A 20,825-nucleotide genomic window follows, 5' to 3' on the forward strand; every position below is an offset into this window, starting at 1 on the left:
TGAAAAGGAAATAAGCTATATGTACAATTAGTCCAAAAGCCACGTTTGAAACCAGAGGGTGACGATAGCGGATTGATACATTTGAAACTGGGTCTGTTGAATGAGTGATATTTAAAAGGGAAGTACTAAAGGGAATGTTTTCTGAAGAAGGATAAAGACTGGAACTTAAGTTTGACCTGGCCACAAAGGATAGATGTTGGTGTGGATTGAGTGATGGGAAGGAAACTTGAAAATATATAGTAACTTGGTCCGAACTTAATAGCATTAATTTACAATCTAAGCAGAACGATGTGGTGCTAAGGACTAAAAACGTAACTTTTCTTATTGAGATAGGTGGCAAATGTATACAAACGTTGTGTATTTCACTGATCAGATAAAAATGATATATGGAAATGAAAACTAAATAAGCTACATGTACAGTTAATCCAAAACCCACGTTTGAAACCGCAGAGTAGTGATATGTAAAGGGAAGTACTAAGAGGGGGGACCCGGCATGGCCAATCATGTTAAGGCGTGCGACTCGTAATCTGAGGGTCGCGGGTTCGCATCCCCCTCGCGTCAAACATGCTCGCCCCTTCAGCCGTAGGGGCGTTATAATGTGACGGTCAATCCTACTATTCGTTGGTAAAAGAGTAGCCCAAGAGTTGGCGATGGGTGGTGATGACTAGTTGCCTTCCCTCTAGTCTTACACTACTAAATTAGGGACGGCTAGCACAGATAGCCCTCGAGTACCTTTGTGCGAAATTCAAAACAAACAAACAAACTAAGAGGGAGTATTTTCTGAATAAGGATAAGGACTGGAAATTAGGTTTGAGCTGGCCATAAAGGTGTTATCAAAAGGACATTAGCTGGTGTGGACTGAGTGACGGATAAAACCTTCGGAAGGAAACATACAGATATATAGGTAACTTGGTCCAATCTTGATAGAATTAATTTACCATCTAAGCAGAACGATGTGGTACTGGGGACCAAAAACGTGTAACTTTTCTTTCTGAGATGGGTGGTAAATGTGTACAGAGATTATTTCACTGATTGTATAATTATCAGAACACTTTGGTATTAAAAGAACACACTGTACAACGGATCTTATAGGAGTTAAGTAATAGATACATGGTTCCATTTAAAACAAAATTTCAGACTGGTTAAGAATTGTGTTGAAAAATAGTCCCAGGTGAAAAGGGTCTCAAAAGCAATGTGAAATTTAAAATTTGTGTTCACCTGGAGTGAATTTTCAAACTACAGTTACTAAATAACTGTACAAAATAAAAAGTAATAAACAGTATGATAAACATTAAAGTAAAAGCAGGAACGAAAATTTTAACACATTATAAAAGTATTGTGTCAAATGTAGAGATGAAGATAGGAACCTCTATTCTATTATCTCCTGTTGGTTAGTTCAGAAAACATTTGGTTTTGGAATGCTTACCTTTTCTCGCATGAAAATGTGTTTCCTTTTGAGACTTACCATTTCACACAGAAATTATATCTTCTGTGAACATCTTCCTTGAGAATCTGCGTGGCACTAGCTTTTAGGCAACTCTAACCTACACTCACGTGATTCTTATTAATGGGCAATGATGTTATAGTGGAGTAATATCCCTCTATCAATAGGAGAACGACATCAATTCCCTGTTTACTAGCTTCCTATACACTGTTCCACTCAAGAAATTTGATTATTGAGGAGGAAATAAGTTGTAATTACCCAAAAGGGCACACAAGCATCAGAAAACTTGTGGGTCAAGCGGCTATTTGATAGGAAGAACATGATACAGATGGTCTCTTTTCAGGTTCATCACTTCTAATACATGAGAATCTATAGAGCGATGCTCTGTGGTGGGGTGTTTTAAAACAGAGTTAAAGATCTGATACCTGCTTCATGATTGATGAAAAAGATCACCATGAAATTTTCAGAATGGATCATAATCAAACAATCCATTAGCAGTGGTAAGGAATACAAACATGTCCAGTGAACAGAAAGAAGTCGGATACAATGATGTGAAGGAATTGCTTATGCTGGTACATATGTCTGAGATTAGATTGTTGTTCAGTGAAGTATCCTAACGAGGAAGAAAAAAATCTGAACAGATGTAGGAACGGTACAATTCTCTAACCACGACATAAGTTTCTCGAGTACAGTAGGGGACAGGGAAGATGATCGGATTAAGAAGATAAAGTATTGAACAGGAGTGAGTAAGTATTTGAACATTTTGTCGATTCACCAAAAATTAATTTCCACCATCAGAAGAATTAAGATAAGACTGGAGGACTCCTTTGATGAGTATAAAAATAGAAGGCCATCTTGCATGCATTATAACCATAGACGACATCAATGGAGATAAAGGGAAACGCTCTGACCACGAGATTGAAATCACAGGAGACAATGCAGTGTTTAAAACAATAAAGTATAGTAACAACAGATAAAGAAAAGGAAGCATCTAGAGAACTCTGCGATAGGAATAGGAAGGAAGGCATTTGCAATATAGACCTTAATATGGAGTAATGGTCCAATGAAGTGAAGAGAACTTTTCCAAATGAAAACGTTGGACAGATTAACAACTAAACACACTCCATGTCTTTTTATGGACACCAAGTAAAACCTTTTTAAAAGGTTGGTAATTTTCTTTGCACCTAAAGCAGACAGAATACATAAAACTGATAGTAAGAAAGAATAAAACTGAAGTGATAGCCCATGTGTAAGAATGATGATAATCCATCCATTCGTTGACATGTGGGATCAGAGGAGTAAAAATTACGACCACCACGTACTTAACGTGTGCGATTACTTGGGTTTGACACAAAAGAGACTGACAAAACCTGAGATCTAAAAAAATTTGGAATTAGAAGGAGTATGTTTTTGTTATTTTTATTTTTAATTTCGCTCAAGACTCCACGAGGGGAATATCGGGAGCAGAGCCAATTACAGTGAAGGAATGGTTGGTTTGAGAAAGGTGAGAGTTGATTGTGATAAGATAATATTGTTGACATATAGCTTCTTCCCTAGATCAACAGTATGTACAACGTCCCCAAAATGTCATTGTACAGAAATGTAACGAGCAAATGATCTCAGCAACGAAACAAGAAGTTCTAATTAGAAATTAGTCAAATGAGTGTAGAGAATACAAAATGTATAGTACAGGCCACAGCAGAAAATAGGATGGAACAAGAATCATTCCACAGGAACCAGCATCTCTATGAAGTACTTCTGACATGAGATGAAGACGTAAAGTGCAAAGAAGCAAACAAAGAAGGTTCAGGGAAAGACAGGGTAATTGTGTGCTACGTAGTTGAACTAGACTAAATGGGTCAGCTTTCCAAACATTTAAAATTCATACCACAGATTGTGAATCTAGATAGTGCATGTAAAAATAACTATAATTTCTAATGAATGAATCAGTAAGACTACGAGGACCAGATATATGGTCCTGGAAATGTAGTTGGTCTAAAAAGAAATCAGTATGTATGCAAATGTAAGTAAATGAGGAAAAACAAGTAATGCATCAGGATTAGATTTATACAAACGGGATTGCGAAAGAGAGAAAAGGGCTGGAATGGAACATATTTGAGAATTTATCTCCGTATAATGAGAGGATTATCGAATACTGTTCTCAATGGAAAGAGAAGTCCACAAAGCCTAAGAAGTAGATGGACAAAAACAAACAAGCTGACCTTCTTATAAATGTCCTATTGAAATCGAAGGGATGAAAGAGAGTCAAATAGATGTGAATGAAGTTGCAGGCTACATAATGGTGTTCACTAATATATGAAAAGTGGCTGTCACGTCTTCAACACGTAACTTTCCTTTCCAGAAACAAAACAGATCTCTCTCGTTATAAGTAGTAAATTTCCAAAACACAATATTTTAAGTTTAATAATTGCTAAGCTATAGAGAGAGCTAGAAAATAGGAAGTGGTGTCTTCTCAAATTGTTGGAAGACATATGTTGTATTATAAGGAATTTTATGAGTTAAGATGACAATTACCTGAAGAGCAAATATCTAAGGCAAACGAACAGAGAAGGTATCTTAACCGTGTTAAAATATTTGTCTTGTTTCAGAAGAAGCTGTAGCAGCCAAATAATGTACCAGTCGGCTAAGAAACTCCTTTCATACCATCTCCTGCAGGTTGGTTCTTTGGAGATCTTGTATGGAAAGGAGGTGGACCAGTTTAGATGTGTTGTGTTGGCTAGGATGCCCCCTCCCAATCATGGGAAAGAAGGTAGACCACCATAGATGTAATGTTTTACCTAAGATGATTCCCATCGTATCATGGGAAAACGATGCATTGTGCACGCTAAAATGCTCCCCACCCTGTCACAGGAAAGAAGGTGTACCCGTTTAGACATATTGTGTTGACAAGGGTGTCACCTACCCTATCATGGGAGACAAGGTGGACCCGTTTAGACGTATTGTGTTGGTAAGGATGGTCTCCACCCTATCCTGGGATAAAAGATGGACTAATTTATATGTAGTGTTTGTTGTGATGCTTCCCACACTATCCTGGGAAAGATGGTGGACTAATTTACATGTATTGTGTTTGTTAAGATGCTCCCCAACCTGTCACGGGAAAGAAGGTGGAACATTTAGAGATATTGTGTTGCCAAGGATGCTCCCCACCCTATCCTGGGAAAGAAGGCGGACTAATGTTTGTGTATTGTGTTTTATAAGATGCTTCCCTCGCTATCATGGGAAAGAAGGTGGACCCGTTTAGATGTATTGTGTTGACAAGGATGTTTCCCACCCTATACTGGGAAAGAAGGTGGACTAATTTATATGTACTGTGTTTGCTGAGATGCTCACCACTCTACTATGGGAAAAAAGGTGGACTAATTTATGTGTACTGTATTTGCTAAGATATCCCTCCCCCAACATGGAAAAGAAGGTGGACCAGCTAGGATATCTACAATTAAAAATGTCATTTTACACCCAACGTAGTGACCCGTACTTTAAGGATGAGAAAAGAGTATACCTAGTTCATACGTTATTTAACTAGTGTGTTTATCCAAGAAGAGAAGTCACGCTTCAAGAACATCCTGAGGGTACATTCCTAGGGGTGCTCGTCTAGGTTCCTCCACTGAGTCAATGTGAGATTCTCAATGAGATTCCTGTTATTTGTGTTTTTGGGTAAGATGTCGTATCAAAGTTGATGTTTTCTTACACTGAAAATATATTTCCGATAGATACTTTACTCTCCTCACACTTCTCATTTCTGGTGCTTCTTTTCTATCAACGTTGAAGGTTGTGTTCTACAGTAGATAGGAAGCCAGGTGCCAGCTTTGATAGTAGAGTATGTATCAGTGAAGCGTTGTGCTTGCTTATTTACATGCTACAACGCAGATGAACCAAGTTGAAACATGGGGAAGATAACCATTTCAAGGCTTCTATGACCAAAAATATTTGCGCGTATTGGAGGTTGCACTGAACAAGAATAGCTGTCATGTGAGAACAAAAAGTTATTCTATCGAAAATAGTATGAAACCAGATATTTTAGACTATGTACAATAACCTGGTATAACTTTCCATATGTGTATAGTCTTAAATGTGTTTCAAAACGGTGCCTAACAAACAGTTTTGGGAATCATATTACATTGTTTTTTTCAAAATAAAGTTTGTGTCAACTGATCAAACATTTCCAATATTCTGGATTCATCAAATAAAACTGACAGACGAACAAAAATTCTTTTTCTCCTTTGTATCTTTTTATTGTTTCCAGTAACACTTAGCAGGTAAATTTCAATTTATCTCAGCTAATTATGTTGTAGTACATTTGGTAGAATTCTGAAAATCAAAACAATCCATTAAATACAACTATGTAAACAAAACTCACAATATAACATGATAAATGAAGATGGAATCTGTAAAATAATAAAAACTTTATCTCTTTTTCCCTTCTGTTATATGAATCTATTTCTTCATCTTTAACATAGTTATGCTATTAAATGTCAAACATCGTTTTCCTCATATCACACCGATTGCTAATGTCTTGATATGACTATACGTAAATGAACTGTTGTCTGTATGATGTGCCTCTGAAAAACGGGACTTTTTCAACCTTGAAATTTGCTTTCCTCAGAATACAAGATTCGACACATTATTCCAACTTTTCTCCAGTTTAAAGAACCAAAACGAAATTTGTAAAATACGTTAACTTCTCAAATTTATCAAAAAATACTATTGGTTTATTTTGAATTTGGCTCAAAGCTACACTAGGGTTACTTACTCTAGCCGTCCGTCAAGTAGTAAAGGGATAGAGGCATCTAGTCAACAACACCTAACAACCCCCGTTCAAAAACAAACAGTGGGTGAGCATGTTTGGTGGAACAAACGTTGTATCAAGCATTTCGAACGAAACATCGACAGAACAGACAACTTACTAAAAAGTTCAATGTGACTACACTGATGTATTAAACAAGTGGAACCAATGGACCGAAGACAAATTCCTCGACGTGAACATGTCCAAAATTTTGAGGCCGAATTGACTGACTGACAGCATTTATTCCTAGTTTCACCCTGGTGACCAGATTTTTAACCCAAGTAACTGTACCATAAATAATCAGTGTAAATCAATCCTAGCTAAAGCTCTCAACTTCTCTATTCCATCATGTAAACTCAATGTCCTTAATTTAGATAGCACTATCAAATCACCATACAGATATCTAAAAGACCTTCCAATGGAAGAAAAAACGACTCAGCAATTTTTTTGCATCACGAAAATAAAGAATTCTGCCTTTTCTACTTCTTATAAACTTATGTCTGATATTCGTCCTCACTATCTAAGCCCTGAAGAAATATTTTAAAAGAGTATCAATAATTAAAAATATTCATATTACATAGTCTCACAATATAAATAAAATAACTACTTGATCAAAATATTTGTTATTCTTGAGAACTCTACACATTATCAGTGCCTCTTAGATAATTATCATCCAACGTGAGAAGCATTCCAAAGATACCTGAATTAAAAATGTCGTAGTCAATTGACGAGACGACACCAGGTAAACCATCATAGTACATTGAGTTGCTATTCTGTGTTATATATTATAGATATAATTATCCAAAATTCACTAAAATCACGAATTAAAAGCAAAATTAGTTAATAATACAACAAACAACATTGTACATGCTATGTATTAACAATTGCAGCATTGTATAGTGTTCTAGATATATATTGATGGTAAATCCAATATAAAGAATTAATTACACCATTATTTCTAATCTTACTATTTATATAAAGGACACGGTGACTGTATCTACGTCCATGTGACCGAATTAGTAAATAAACTGCGTCACTATCTATTTGATGGCACCACAAACAAAATTCTCTAAAAAATTCCCACTTTGGTATTTTAAATTAATTTATCAAAATAGCTACCATACAAACAAGACTTTGTTTATTATAGAAAAGACTATTAAGTACTCTTCGTATAACATGAACCCGACTTTCACTAGAACTGAGCCACAAGGTTTGATTGTATCTTTATTGACGTAATTTATAAATATAGTATTAATAAATGGAATTTAAAATATTTTTTTTTTCCAATAAACGGTACTACGTTTAATAGTTTAAAAATTATAATTTGTATCAACACAATCCAAACACTTTTCCACCGCAATACTTGCTGTAAAACGAATCTCTTCTTTTCTTATAAAATGTTCACTTTTTCTAAATTTTTAAATACGACATCTAAAACAGCCAAGTGTTCGCTGACACTATTTCCTAAGCCTCTCATAGGTTGTAAAGTGAATGTTACCCACATGTTGTCTAACTTTTGTTTCTCATTTCAATAATTGAACTCACATTTATAGAATGAGCATATGTGAATATGCAATTAAAATATTTATACAAAACTTTATACCTACAAATTGTACTGGTCGAAGTATCCGTGGATTGCAAGGTGATAAAACGTTTTCCTCTAAAACGTTCTTTCTTCGTACATTTCGGTTTTTTATTTTAATATCTTGCCATATTAGTTGTTGTATGTAAATATTTAATATTATTGTGGTTCAGCTTTGTTGTCTTTCACTGTTTGTATATACATATATATGTGAAAGTCTAACAATACTGGTGAATCAAGAACTTGTCGTGCACATTGGAGATATTTACACTTTTTGATAAAAGACTGAAAGAAATCTTTTATTCTTCACATAATTATGAAATATTTTCAGCTTCATCGGTGTTGTTACATGCTACTGTGTGTTCTTATAACATTCGTTACTATGGGCAAATATTCAATAATATTGTGGTTTCACGGTTTGTGCTGGTTGGAGGTATTAGAATACTGGTGAATTAATTGTAGTGAAATAACGTAAGCAAAACAAAAGGAAAATGACAGAAATATAAAACTGATAAGTCAGGGTTAACAGTAGGAAACGTCAGGTGTTAAAAGTAAAGTTATAAAGAAAATTTCTCCTTTAGTCCTAGAGTATAAATAAAGGGTCGTTTTTCTGTCGTTTCTAGATTTATATATATATATATATATATATATCTTATATATTTGTATTATATAAAATATAAATACAGAAAGAACCGCAAAATATTTTATGATTAAAGAACACAAATAGATACTTCTCAGAAAGAAACATTTAAAGTTGAAAGGATACATAATTTACTAACAGTGATAAAAACAAACTGTGAGATTGTGTGATACTCTGGAGTAAGTGTGGTAAATGGGTTTTGGTTTTCCATGTGTGTATAGGAAGTGTTCTGCTAAGAACTATTCAAAAATAGCATTTTGATAAGTGAATCACAGTGTTATTATTTCATTAGACCGTCAGACACCACGGTTCTGATATATATAAAACAAATAGCACATAACGTCCTCTGTTCAATCTGGATTGGATTTCAGTTTTCTTTGGACTTAACACTTAATGAATGTCATAAAATTAAAAATTAAAAAGTATTTCTGAGTAAAACTGTTAATATACGTTTAAAATTATGTTTTACTTAAACTTTAAAATTTAATATAAAAGTGTACACTAAATATTTGAAAGTTATTCACAAGTTGTGGTCGTTGTTCAGATCAAATTCTATATTATAAAAGGATAAGATAATAAGGTTGCAGTAAGTAAATCATTAAGAAACACGAAACATGATTAATTAGTATGAGAAGAAATTTAAATTAGTTAATAAATACAATAATATGATTTGGTATCAGGAATTATAAATCAATAAGTAGAGTGTCCACCTGAGAAACTCGTCAGAGTTCACATGTAAACAAACATGAAAGTCTGTATTCGTTTTCATTCTTATTTGTGACATACACTTAATGTATGTTACAAAACTATAAAGTCTGAAGTATTTCTGAGTAAAAATGTTCGTATGCATTTAGAATTATGCTTTACTTAAAGTTTAAAATATGATATCTGGGTGTGCACTCAACATGTGGAAGGTGCTCACAAGATGGTATAGGATAAAAAAAAACAGATAAGTTAAAAAATAGGTTAAAAACCAAAAAGCACAGAGCAATATGATGATAGGTAATTGCGTTCTAATAATTTACAAATAATGTTTTAGTTCCAGATTAGTTTGAACCTCATATCATATACCTGGAATTTCTTCTGACAAAAGATATTCGAACTTAGCTTCATGAATTGTCCGTATTTCCGCATAAGAAGACTGCAGGGCCTGTTGTATTGACGCATTGACAAAAACCGAAAAAGTAAGAGTTAATAAAATATGGTATTGTTCATGAAAATAGACAGAAAAGTTCAGCAACTCATGGTTTTCGTTTATACACCAACATAGAGAAGAAATAGGACACGAACTGTAAAATATAAATATTCTTTGTTGGGCCTACACTAATTCAGAATTAGTACTTAAAGAAACCATCCACGTCAAACAACTTTAAACAACACCGAATATCATGTAGTCTTGATTCAAATTGTACAATTTAAACTCTCCTTGCTAGTACAGCGGTATGTCGACGGATTTACAACGCTAAAATCAGGGGTTTGATTCCCTTCGGTGGTCTCAGCAGATAGCCCGACGTAGCTTTGCTATAAGAAAACACACAGTACTATTTAAAATATGTACAGTACTTTTATTGTTGTGTTTTTCTTATAACAAAGCCACAAAGGGCTATCTGCTCAGCCCACCGAGGGTAATCGAACCCCTGATTTTAGCCTTGTAAATCCGAAGACATACCGCTGTACTATCGGGGGGCCCTTTTATTGTTAATAATTTACTTTTATGTATTTTAGTTTTGATTAAATTATTGTTATTTCAGCAATGGATTTTAGTTATTTAGTTAGAAATAATGTATTATTTTTGTTTTGCTTTAAACACTGAAGATGGAATCTGTAAACCATTGAAAACTTTATCTCTGTTCCCTTCTGTAAAATGAATCTTTTTCTTCATATTTAACATAATTATGCAATTAATTTTCAAACATCGTTTTCCTTTGAGCACACCGATTGCTAATGTCTTGATATGACTATATGTAAATGAACTGTTTCCTGCATGATGTGCCTCTGAAAAATGAGACTTAAAAATGTAAGCTACGACACGTTATTCCAAAGTTTCTCCAATTTAAAGAACCAAAACGAAATTTGCAAAATTTGTCAAAAAAGACTGTTGGTTTGTTTTGAATTTGACTTAAAGCTATACAAGGGCTATCTGCCCTAGTCGTCGGTAATTTAGCAGTGAAAGAACAGAGGAAAGGCATCTCGTGATTATCACTCACCAACCAGGAATAGTTGGATTGAATGTAACAATATATCCTCCAGTCACGCGTGATAAAGGGTGAGCATGTTTGATGGAGCCAAAGTTATATCAAGCATTTCGAACGAAACGTCGACAGAACAGATGACTAACTAAAATAGTTCAATGTTTACTCTACTAACCTAAGAATAGTTGTTAGCATTGTTGGTTACACCGATGTACTACACAATGGGAACCAATAGAACGAAGACAAATTGCTCGAAGTGAACATGTTCAAAATTTGAGGCTGAATTGACTGACTAATAGCATTCAATCCTAGTGGCCACATTGTTAACCTACATAACTGTAATATATATAATCAGTATAAATCAGTCCAAGCTAGAGGTCTCCATTTCTCTCTTCCATCAGTTGAACACAGTGTATACATATAATTTTAAGAAATGGAGTTTAAAATAAAAAACACTATTGTTCTTTTCAATAAACGGTACCACATTTAACAGATAAAAAATTACTGTTTATATCAGCACAATCCGAACACTTTCCCCCTGCAGTACTTCATGTAAAAAGAATATTTCTTTTTTCTCATAAAATGTTCACTTTTTCTAAATATTTCAGCACGACGCTATCTAAAACAGCCCAGTGTTTGCTAACACTAATTACTTAGCTTCTCGCAGGTTTTAGAGTAACGTGAATCTTACTGATTGTCTAAGTTCTGTTTTTCATTTCAAGAATTTAATTCAGATTTATAAAATGACCTTCTGTGAATATACAATTAAAATACCCAAACAAACATTTATACAAATTGTACTGGTCGAAGTATCCATGGAATGTAAGATGAGAAATGTATACAAATTGTACTGGTCGAAGTATCCATGGGATGTAAGATGAGAAATGTATACAAATTGTACTGGTCGAAGTATCCATGGGATGTAAGATGAGAAACTTTCGATAATAACATATTGTTTCCTCACAGTTTTATTTCTACTTTAATATGTTGTCACCTTAGTTACTATATGCAAATTTTCATTAATATTTTTGTTCGATTTTAATATTGTCTTTCACAGTTTGTATTGGTTAGAAGTGTATCAATACTGTTGAATCAATTGTTGCAACGAAATGTCGTAAGCGAAACAGAATGAAAATGAAAAAAATATAAAACTGATAAGTGAGGGACAACAAAGAAAAAGTCAGAAGATGTTAAAAGTAAAATTATAAAAATGAAAACTTATCTTTTAAACTAGGGTATAAATAAAGAGTCGTTCTTCGCGATCACGTGTATAACAGTTTGTTGGTGTGGATCTCAACAATGGCGGCGCCAGAGGGGGGGGCTTGAGCCCCCAAAAAATGAGCCAAGCCCACTTCAGCTCAACCAATATTGTTACCTACATATATTCATAAAATATGGAAAACGCAATCATCGTTGTTGCTTAACAATTAACATCAATGAGACATAGATCTGTAGAATTCAACGTCTTCATTAAGATGAAAGACAGTTAGCCTTACTTTTCCTCAGAGTGTATTAACTTCACATAGGATAATTCGTTTCTGCTATGTAAACTGTGTCTTTATGTTATATTTCCTTTGATTTGTAGCTTTACTCTTAATGGTATATTAAATGTTTTAATAGAAAAAAACAACCGGTAAGTTAAAAGAGCACAGGTTGAAAACAACAAACAAACAGAACAATACTGTGATAGGTAACTGTATTTTTATAACTCACAAATTATGTTTTACTTCCAGATTAGTTTCAACTCCACATCATACACACAGAATTTCTTTTGGCTAAAGACGTCGGAATTACTCTTTGTTCATGACTTTTGTATATTTACGCCTGTGAAGATTGTGTGGCCTGTTATACTGACAAAACCAAATGCCATTTGCTAGTTAGAGCTGATCAAATATTGGATTGTTCATCAAAACATTGAGAAACGTTAATTAACCACTGTTCTTCCTTTATAAGAAAATCTACTTTTTCTCCTTTATATAACTTTAAGTCTAAGACTCACCTTAACCATCTAAGTCCTGAACAATTATTTTAAAAGAACTGTCACTAAATAAAAATGTCCATGCTTCATCATCCGCAAGTACCATCGTTATTCTTCAATAAAATGTTTGTTTTGTTTATTTTTGGATTTTGCGCAAAGCTATACAAAGACTAACGAATTTTACCAACGAATAGTATGATTAACCATCGTATTATAACGCCCCCACAGCTGAAAGGGCGAGTATGTTTAGTGCGACCAACATTCGAACCCGCGACCCTGAGATTACGAATCGAGCGCCCTGGCCGTGCTGGGCATAGCCGAAATGACTACTTGATCAAAATGTTGGTCACTCTTCACTACATTCAAAATGTCAATACCTGTGAATTGATCATCATCCAACGTGAGAAAACATTCCAAATATACCCGGGAGAACTTTGAAATAAAAGTGTCCAAGATATTTGACAGATTGTGAGACAACAAAATGTAAACCACCATAGTATATTAAGTTGCTACTATAGTTGTTATAGATATAATTATCAAAATTTCTCTAACATCAGGAACTAAAATAAAGTTAATTTATAATACAACAGGACAGTATATGCTGTATATTACATTTGCAGTATTATATAACGTTGGCTCGGCCTGGCCAGGTGGTTAAGGCGACCGACTCGTAATCCGAGGGTCGCAGATTCGAATCCCTGTCATACAAAACATGCTCGACCTTTCAGCTGTGGGGGCGATATAATGTGACGGTCAATCCCATTATTCATTGGTAAAACAGTAGCCCAAGAGTTGGCGGTGGGAGGTGATCATTAGCTGCCTTCCCTCTAGTCTTACACTGCAAAATTAGGGGCGGCTAGCGCAGATAGCCATCGAGTAGCTTTGGGCGGAATTAAAAAAGAAACAAACCAAATATTGTTTGGAGTAAAAGAGCTGTTTGTATGATCGCTAGGGGGAGCTAGCATCAGTGCATGAGGAACTTGTACACGTTTGGAACATAGTTTGGTTGTCTTTTTATAAATTACGTTTCATGTAAGACAAGTTATATTGCCAACGTTGTGCTAGAATAAATTTGTATCCAAGAGTAATAAGGTTAGGTTTAAAGAATAATGGAAAATATCCACGAATCGTGTAAAATTTGATATTACCATCGTAGAGCTGGAATAAATTTGTGTAGGAGAGTAATAATTTAACCGGGAATGAAAATTGGCAGGGAGGCAGTGTACTTGTAGTGTTGATCGCTGTACTTGTTTAATACTGAAGGTATCGGCCTTTTGGCTAAGATCACAGTGTAGTATCTGGATCGGGTTTGGCTGCTCTGTCGACATCTACATGTATTTTTCAAAATACATTTCAAAAATCACGAAACCATATACTGCTGCATATCATATATTCCCGACATCAGCAGAAAAATAACTAACATTTAGTAAAAAGGAGTAACAAAATATGACATTCCAGTTAATACCAAATTTATTCAAAAACCAGGCACAAACCTGAGGTCTATACTATGTAAAAACTACTCTCACAAACACCACACCAACATTATTTATAAAATACAATGTGATAACTGCCACGACTTCTGTATTGGAGGAACAAGTAGGAAAATGGAAATCAAATTCAAAGAACCCAAAAAGTCACCTTCACACGTTTTCGAACTCTGCAAATCAAAAAAACACAATATAACCATAGAAAACACTCAAATACTAAATAAAGAAACAAACATAAACAAACGCAAAATTAAAGAAGCCTTACTTATAGAACAACTCAAGTCCAAAATAAACCAATACAAAGGAACACCTCTATACCTATATTAATAGGTCTTGCTACTTGAATTTATAGATATATTAGTCATAATTTTAAAAAATCTGGCATCCATAAATTTATTCTTCACGTACCTTTTAACTGGTCCACATCCATATTTTTAATCTTCATTCCCTTGCCATGTATATGAGATCCCAATCGTCGTTCATTCTTTTTACTAATCATTTATAACTCAAATTTCCATTTCGCATTATCTTACTCACCGCTTTATATCCAGGTCTCTATTCTTCATTGTTTTGCTAACTATTTCACAAACAAATCTCTCTTCTTCTCCTTCTATATATGTAATATTGAAATCTCTTCTACCAACGATTAGTGGGTTTGACTGTCACATTACAACACCCTCACGGGTGAAAGGGCAAGCATTTCAGGTGGGACTGGATTCGAACCTACCTCTAGTTGCTTGCGAGTCGAGCAACTAGATCACCTGACCGAAGAAACATTGTAATGCATAGTTCAACATAAAACCACCAATAACGAAATTTTAGCATACAACCCACACAATATTGCTCTCACAGTCTAGTCATTATGTTACATTCTCAACAAAATAACGATAACCCATTTTAAACATAAAAGTCATGGAGTTCATGATTTCATCTTGAAAATCAGATTATAAATGATGCGATAAGAACGAGACATATTCCAAGGAGGAGGCTTCGTGAAGGATTGAAATTTGTTGTTCTGCTCACTGTCTCCGCAGTTATCGTTCATCTTTGTGTTCAAAGGTTGGAATACGGAAGTAATACCACCAAGTCTTGACTAGAGGAGAGTGACCAGTGACGTACATATTCCAATAATGCCAGTTATTAAAATTGTAAGATGTACGGTACGGTATATGTTCGGTAATCATATGGCTTAATACTCTGAATCAATAAATATAAAGTTAGGACAATTAAAGTATATTACCTTTGATAATAATAGTGCACAATAAAAGATTTATTGTAGTCAAAACACTGTGATGATTTCAATGTCGTGGATAGCACGACTGTAAATTTTGGCAACCACTTGAAGAGTAATTTTGGCACCACAAATCTGATGCCACTCTTTCTTTCTCTCCTTTATGGCTTCACAAGTGTTCCTCTAACAGCATGAACCGTACTTTGCAAAAGTAAAAGCTACAAACAAAATGATTTCAAATATTGAATAGTTCAGTATATGATCCATTTGTTATAAATTGTTCTTACACATATAAATCTGTCAAAAATTATTTTTTCTACAAAGAGTAACTGGTATTTAAACGTTGTATTGTGAAATTGAGTATCATATTGTGATGTAGTTACGAAAATCTGAACGGTGCACTTTTCTGTAGTGCGTCTGTGATATTTATTTATTAAACTTATATGAACTTCAATAGATGTAATGTTTCCTGTTCAAACACATGATACTTATTCGCATCTATATAGTTTTAGATACATTTTATTGTTCTTATCATCATGAGTCACACATGGTAAAAATCTTCGGACATGTATCAAAACAAATTCTAACAATGTCGTGTCAATCAAAACTAACACTGTGTAGAATATAATGTTGTCTATCTATTGAAATGTTTGACGTAATATCAATATAATACAGTACGCCTTTTTTTAGGTTAAAATTTGATTATTTTGTTGTTCTGGAAAATTCATTGAAATAAATATTCTACACAATATCTCTGACTAAATGTTGCTGTGAATAAGCTTACGTATGGAGTCGAAAATGTTAGCTATGTGTATCATCAACCTAATTTAATTTGTTACGCGTTAATAGAAGCCGTGACATTTTTCTTTGTTATATACATATTTATCACAACTCATACGACGATATGTGCTATTAATCAAATGTGTTTGTATGGAAGTATCTCGCCTTCCTTTTGCTTGGTTACTGAAGAAAGCAGATGATAAATACAAGAATAATGTAACTTAATACCCTTTATTCAGAAGTCAATAACCTTGATATATGTGTATATATCATATTAATACAATGTAACCTATCGATTAGCCTTTATAACACCCAATACTACTTTACGCTATAGAGTTTGTTACTACAGACGGACAGTTTACAGGAGGATTCTGGCATTTAAGTTCTGTATGTTGTTACTTTTGCTATACGCGGATGTTGTTACTAAGGTTTCTGTAGGCGTCACTAGGTGAATTATGTATATTACAAAAAAGCCCATAGGACTGAGTACAGATTTCATCTTATTGTGTACGTCTTATATTTACGGATTTGTTTCTTTAGGTAGTCTTACTAGGAATATTGTGCGTGTCATAAAATGGTGGATACTGTTATTAAGATTCTATATATACACCGTGTTACTAAGAGTAATTTGATTTCAAATGTTTATATTTAAGTATGACAATTTTTATTTACAAAAGCTGACAGTCTTCTATTCAATGTACATCTATTATAGGTTTAGCATGATAAAAGTGTACCTGACAAAACAGCATAGGTTTAATTCAAATGTGTTTTACAAAGGTCGTACCAGGTTATTCTGTGTGTCTTACAGTGATGTTTCTATACTTCTGTGAAGTTGCTAGAGATTGAAATTTACGTTTGTATTTTTTAATTACATGTGCTTCTATGAGAGAATAATGTTACTAACATACTACTGAAACGTTTCTGTCATAACTCTTTTTAATAAATACTGATATAGAAAACTGATTGTATTTTTATGATCCATGTACTGATTATAGTTCTTCCTTCTATATCTAATCATACTTTTTCCATTTTCCGACGTTTTTTACTTCTATTAGGATGCTTATTTATAATAATTAGTTTTATAAACTGACTGATAAGGTCCAATAAAATGTTTAAAATCTGTGTTGACAACTTATTGACTCTAATTAATAACATATAGCACTTTTTTCAGTTTCTATATGAAGGTCATTTTGCTACAAGTAAATTTTATAAATAAATGATTTACTGTTTAATCAACCATTTTACTAATATAGAAAGTATTTAAAATAGCAACACTCACCACGCAGTTGAAGTACTATGCAATTAAAATTCATAAAGCTTTCTGGGGTATAAAAAGACATGACAAAATCCGGGGCTAGAAAAAGGCTAAGAAAAATCTAAATCTTTATCACACTTAGCAGGCATATTATGTTCTTTGGGAAGTGGGATAAGTTGAAGAAAAGGTGGTTGACCCATTCCTGTAATTTTTTAAAATCCTTATTTTATCTTCCTTCATGGGAAGTGAATATTGATTTCAGTGATGACGAGAAAACCCACTTGTAGAAAATATATATATATGTAAAAAACGACTGGTTTGGGTTGAAAAAATTTTTCATGTAGAAGAGCGAACAGCTTTTCGACCTTCTTCGGTCATCGTCAGGTTCCAAAGAAAGAAAAAGGTAACTGATCGATAATGATCACATGTTCGAAGGGTGTTGTGTAACTTCTTAAAGCCATGTTCAACACAAAATACAAAGAACTACATGACTCAGCACATGAAACAAAACAAAAACTCAACATACTAAAAAAAACAAATAAAAACAGCCATAGAACTATGCTAACCAGATAAAAACAACAACAAATTAGACAAAATAAATTAATACTTTATCAACATCAATACGTTTCAGCACAAAAAATAACCAACATTTGGTAAAAATTAGTAACAAAATTTATTCAAAAGCCAGGCATAAAACTAAAATCTATACCATGTAAAAACTACACTGACAAACACCACGCCAACATTATTTATAAAATACAATGTTATAACTGACACGACTTCTATATTGGAAAAGCAAGTGGAAAAATGGAAACTAGATTCAAAGAACTCAAAAAGTCACCTTCATACGTTTTCAAACACTGCAAATCAAATAAACACAATATAAACATAGAAAATACCCAATTACTGAATAAAGAAACAAACGTAAAATTAAAGAAGTCTTACTTATACAACAACTCAAGTCCAAAATAAACCAATGCAAAAGAACACCTTTATATCTATATTAATATATGTATAATCAAACATGTAAGTAAGCACGCCCTCTACATTCCTACACTCAGTTATACAACACCCTTCGAACATTTGGTCAGATATCGGTTAGTTACCTCTTTCTTTCTTTTTTGAACCTGACGATGACTGAAGAAGGTCGAAACGTTGTTTGCTTCTATATATATAAAAATATTTTCTCAACTTAAACCAACCGTTTTTTACATATATGTGAACATTGATTTCATTCTGACAAATATAAAGTGCCTGTACTTTAGAAGAGAGGCGAATCTTCAGCTCAATTTGATTTGATTCCACGTATCACGGAATATGTTAGTCAGTTGTACTTTTGAAATAGGCGAGCTGATGTTCTATAGAAAATATATCCAATTCTTCCCAGATTGAGTCGAAGAAACAGTGGAATGTTCGATTACATGTACAGAAAAGAGTTAAGTCTTAATTCTGTAAGAGATAATAGCACGTTGAATATAAATGTTTCAGGAAAGTGAATTTTAGTTAAGATTACACAATAAAAGAACTGATGTTCCAATGTAATAATTAGGAATGGTTGTGTTTAGAGGTACTGAGGGAAGTAAGAATCAAATGTCTTCGGAGGGTACATCGTCTAACTGGTATAACCTCCAGTTCGCCAGCCTCACATGATAAGACAGAAATTGAGAAAATGAGGATGATCTAGCTTATAACATAACAAATCTTTACCACCTTTCTTTGTCTGCATTCAGAAATGGAAAGGTGGTTGCTAACAAAGAAATTAATAAATAAAATTAAACAAAAAATGCAAATTAAATTAAAAATAAACAAAAACATTAAAACACATTACACCAACAGAAGAGAGAGTAAAACTGTCCTTGGAGTTAGAATTACAGATTTCAATACGATGTTTGGACATAAATAACAAGATATTAGGGTGTTACCATACTAAACCTCACCTACATTATAAGTATAGTTTCCTATACAAAATATAGATTATTAAGTAGCATTACACTAGAAAGGCATATGGAAAGAGAGAAACATATTTTCTTCTGTTGAGGAAGACAAAATGTATCCCTCTTGGAAATACTAATTTGTTATATTTCTCATTTGATAATAAAAAAAATTGTAAAAGTATATGTTTTTAGAAGACACTCGACGAGATCTGTTCCAATATGATATCAAATCCCAATTTCTACGTTATTCAAGGTGAACTCCTAAATGCCAGTGGGCGCACAATATTCAGTAACAAATCTGGGATATCTTTTGCAGGTATTTTACTCTTTTCAAACTCATTAATTTCCAATAGGTTTGTGTCCATGCCAGCTTGTCAGACTTCAAAGCTAGAAAGAGTCATGGAATAAATTTACTACCAACATCTGTTCTACCATCACTTCAAAGCCGTCTGGCACAGGATTTGGAATGTTAGTAGTAAGTATGCTTCTTTCCCTTTTAGATCTAGCTCTTCAATGGCCATAAGATGCTATTGTTCATGACATCACTAACACTTTTTCATATCCTGCTCTTTTGGTAATTAAGCAGCGCTTTGACCCTTTACCATTTTCTTTTTTTGGTGGTGAAGACAAATCATCCTTATAGCTGTTATCACCCATTCACGCTGGTAGAACGAAAATTTGTTCTTCACTAGTCCGACATCACGTCAGTCGGCCCTGACAGCATTCATTCTAAGATGCTTCTAATTACCACTTCCAGCTTTGAATACCTAACTGTCTTTGTGTAATTTCAGGGAAGTAGGTTCATGTCTGTTTTGTTTGGATCCTTTAATTAAATAACGTATTCTCGCTCACCTAATGCTGATTTTGTCGACAGTACTCCTCAGGTTTTTGTCTTGATTATCACATTTTCATTATTGCAATCAATGTTATCCCTGAACAATTTTCTCCTATTGTTATTAACGCATTATATGTTGACGACTTTCACATTTATTGTGCAGCAGCTACAGATTGTCCCACTTTCTTGTTGGGGTGGATCAGAAGAAACGTTTTCCCCTTTTCTTTCTTTAAAGTATTTCATTACATGTTTGCTGACCCAATGGTAGTTGAGACTAAGATTCTGTGGCTCATCCTTGACTGTGTATTTACATATATTCCATGTATTAAAAACCTTCTTGTTAAGTGTACACTGGTGCTCAATATCCTCCATGTTCTCTCTTCCACCTCTTGAGGAATGGATCGATATTCCATGTTCAAAATACCCTCGTATCAGTAAAACTGGATAATGTGTATAGCCTATGGCTTAGCTCGTGAATATCTCTTTCAAGTGTTTACATACATTTTACTTTTCATTCAATGCTATAAAACGAGTTGATTTTTCAGAAGGTCTACACCCTCGGGTTACGTCTCTGCTGGTATTGGAATTTCTTAATCTTATTTCAAATCTGTGCTTGAACTCTCGACTGAAGACTCTCTACACCTCTTTAATAACACTATACGA

This window comes from Tachypleus tridentatus, chromosome 8 (assembly GCF_004210375.1).
Source record: "Tachypleus tridentatus isolate NWPU-2018 chromosome 8, ASM421037v1, whole genome shotgun sequence".
Taxonomy (NCBI): Eukaryota; Metazoa; Arthropoda; class Merostomata; order Xiphosura; family Limulidae; genus Tachypleus; species Tachypleus tridentatus.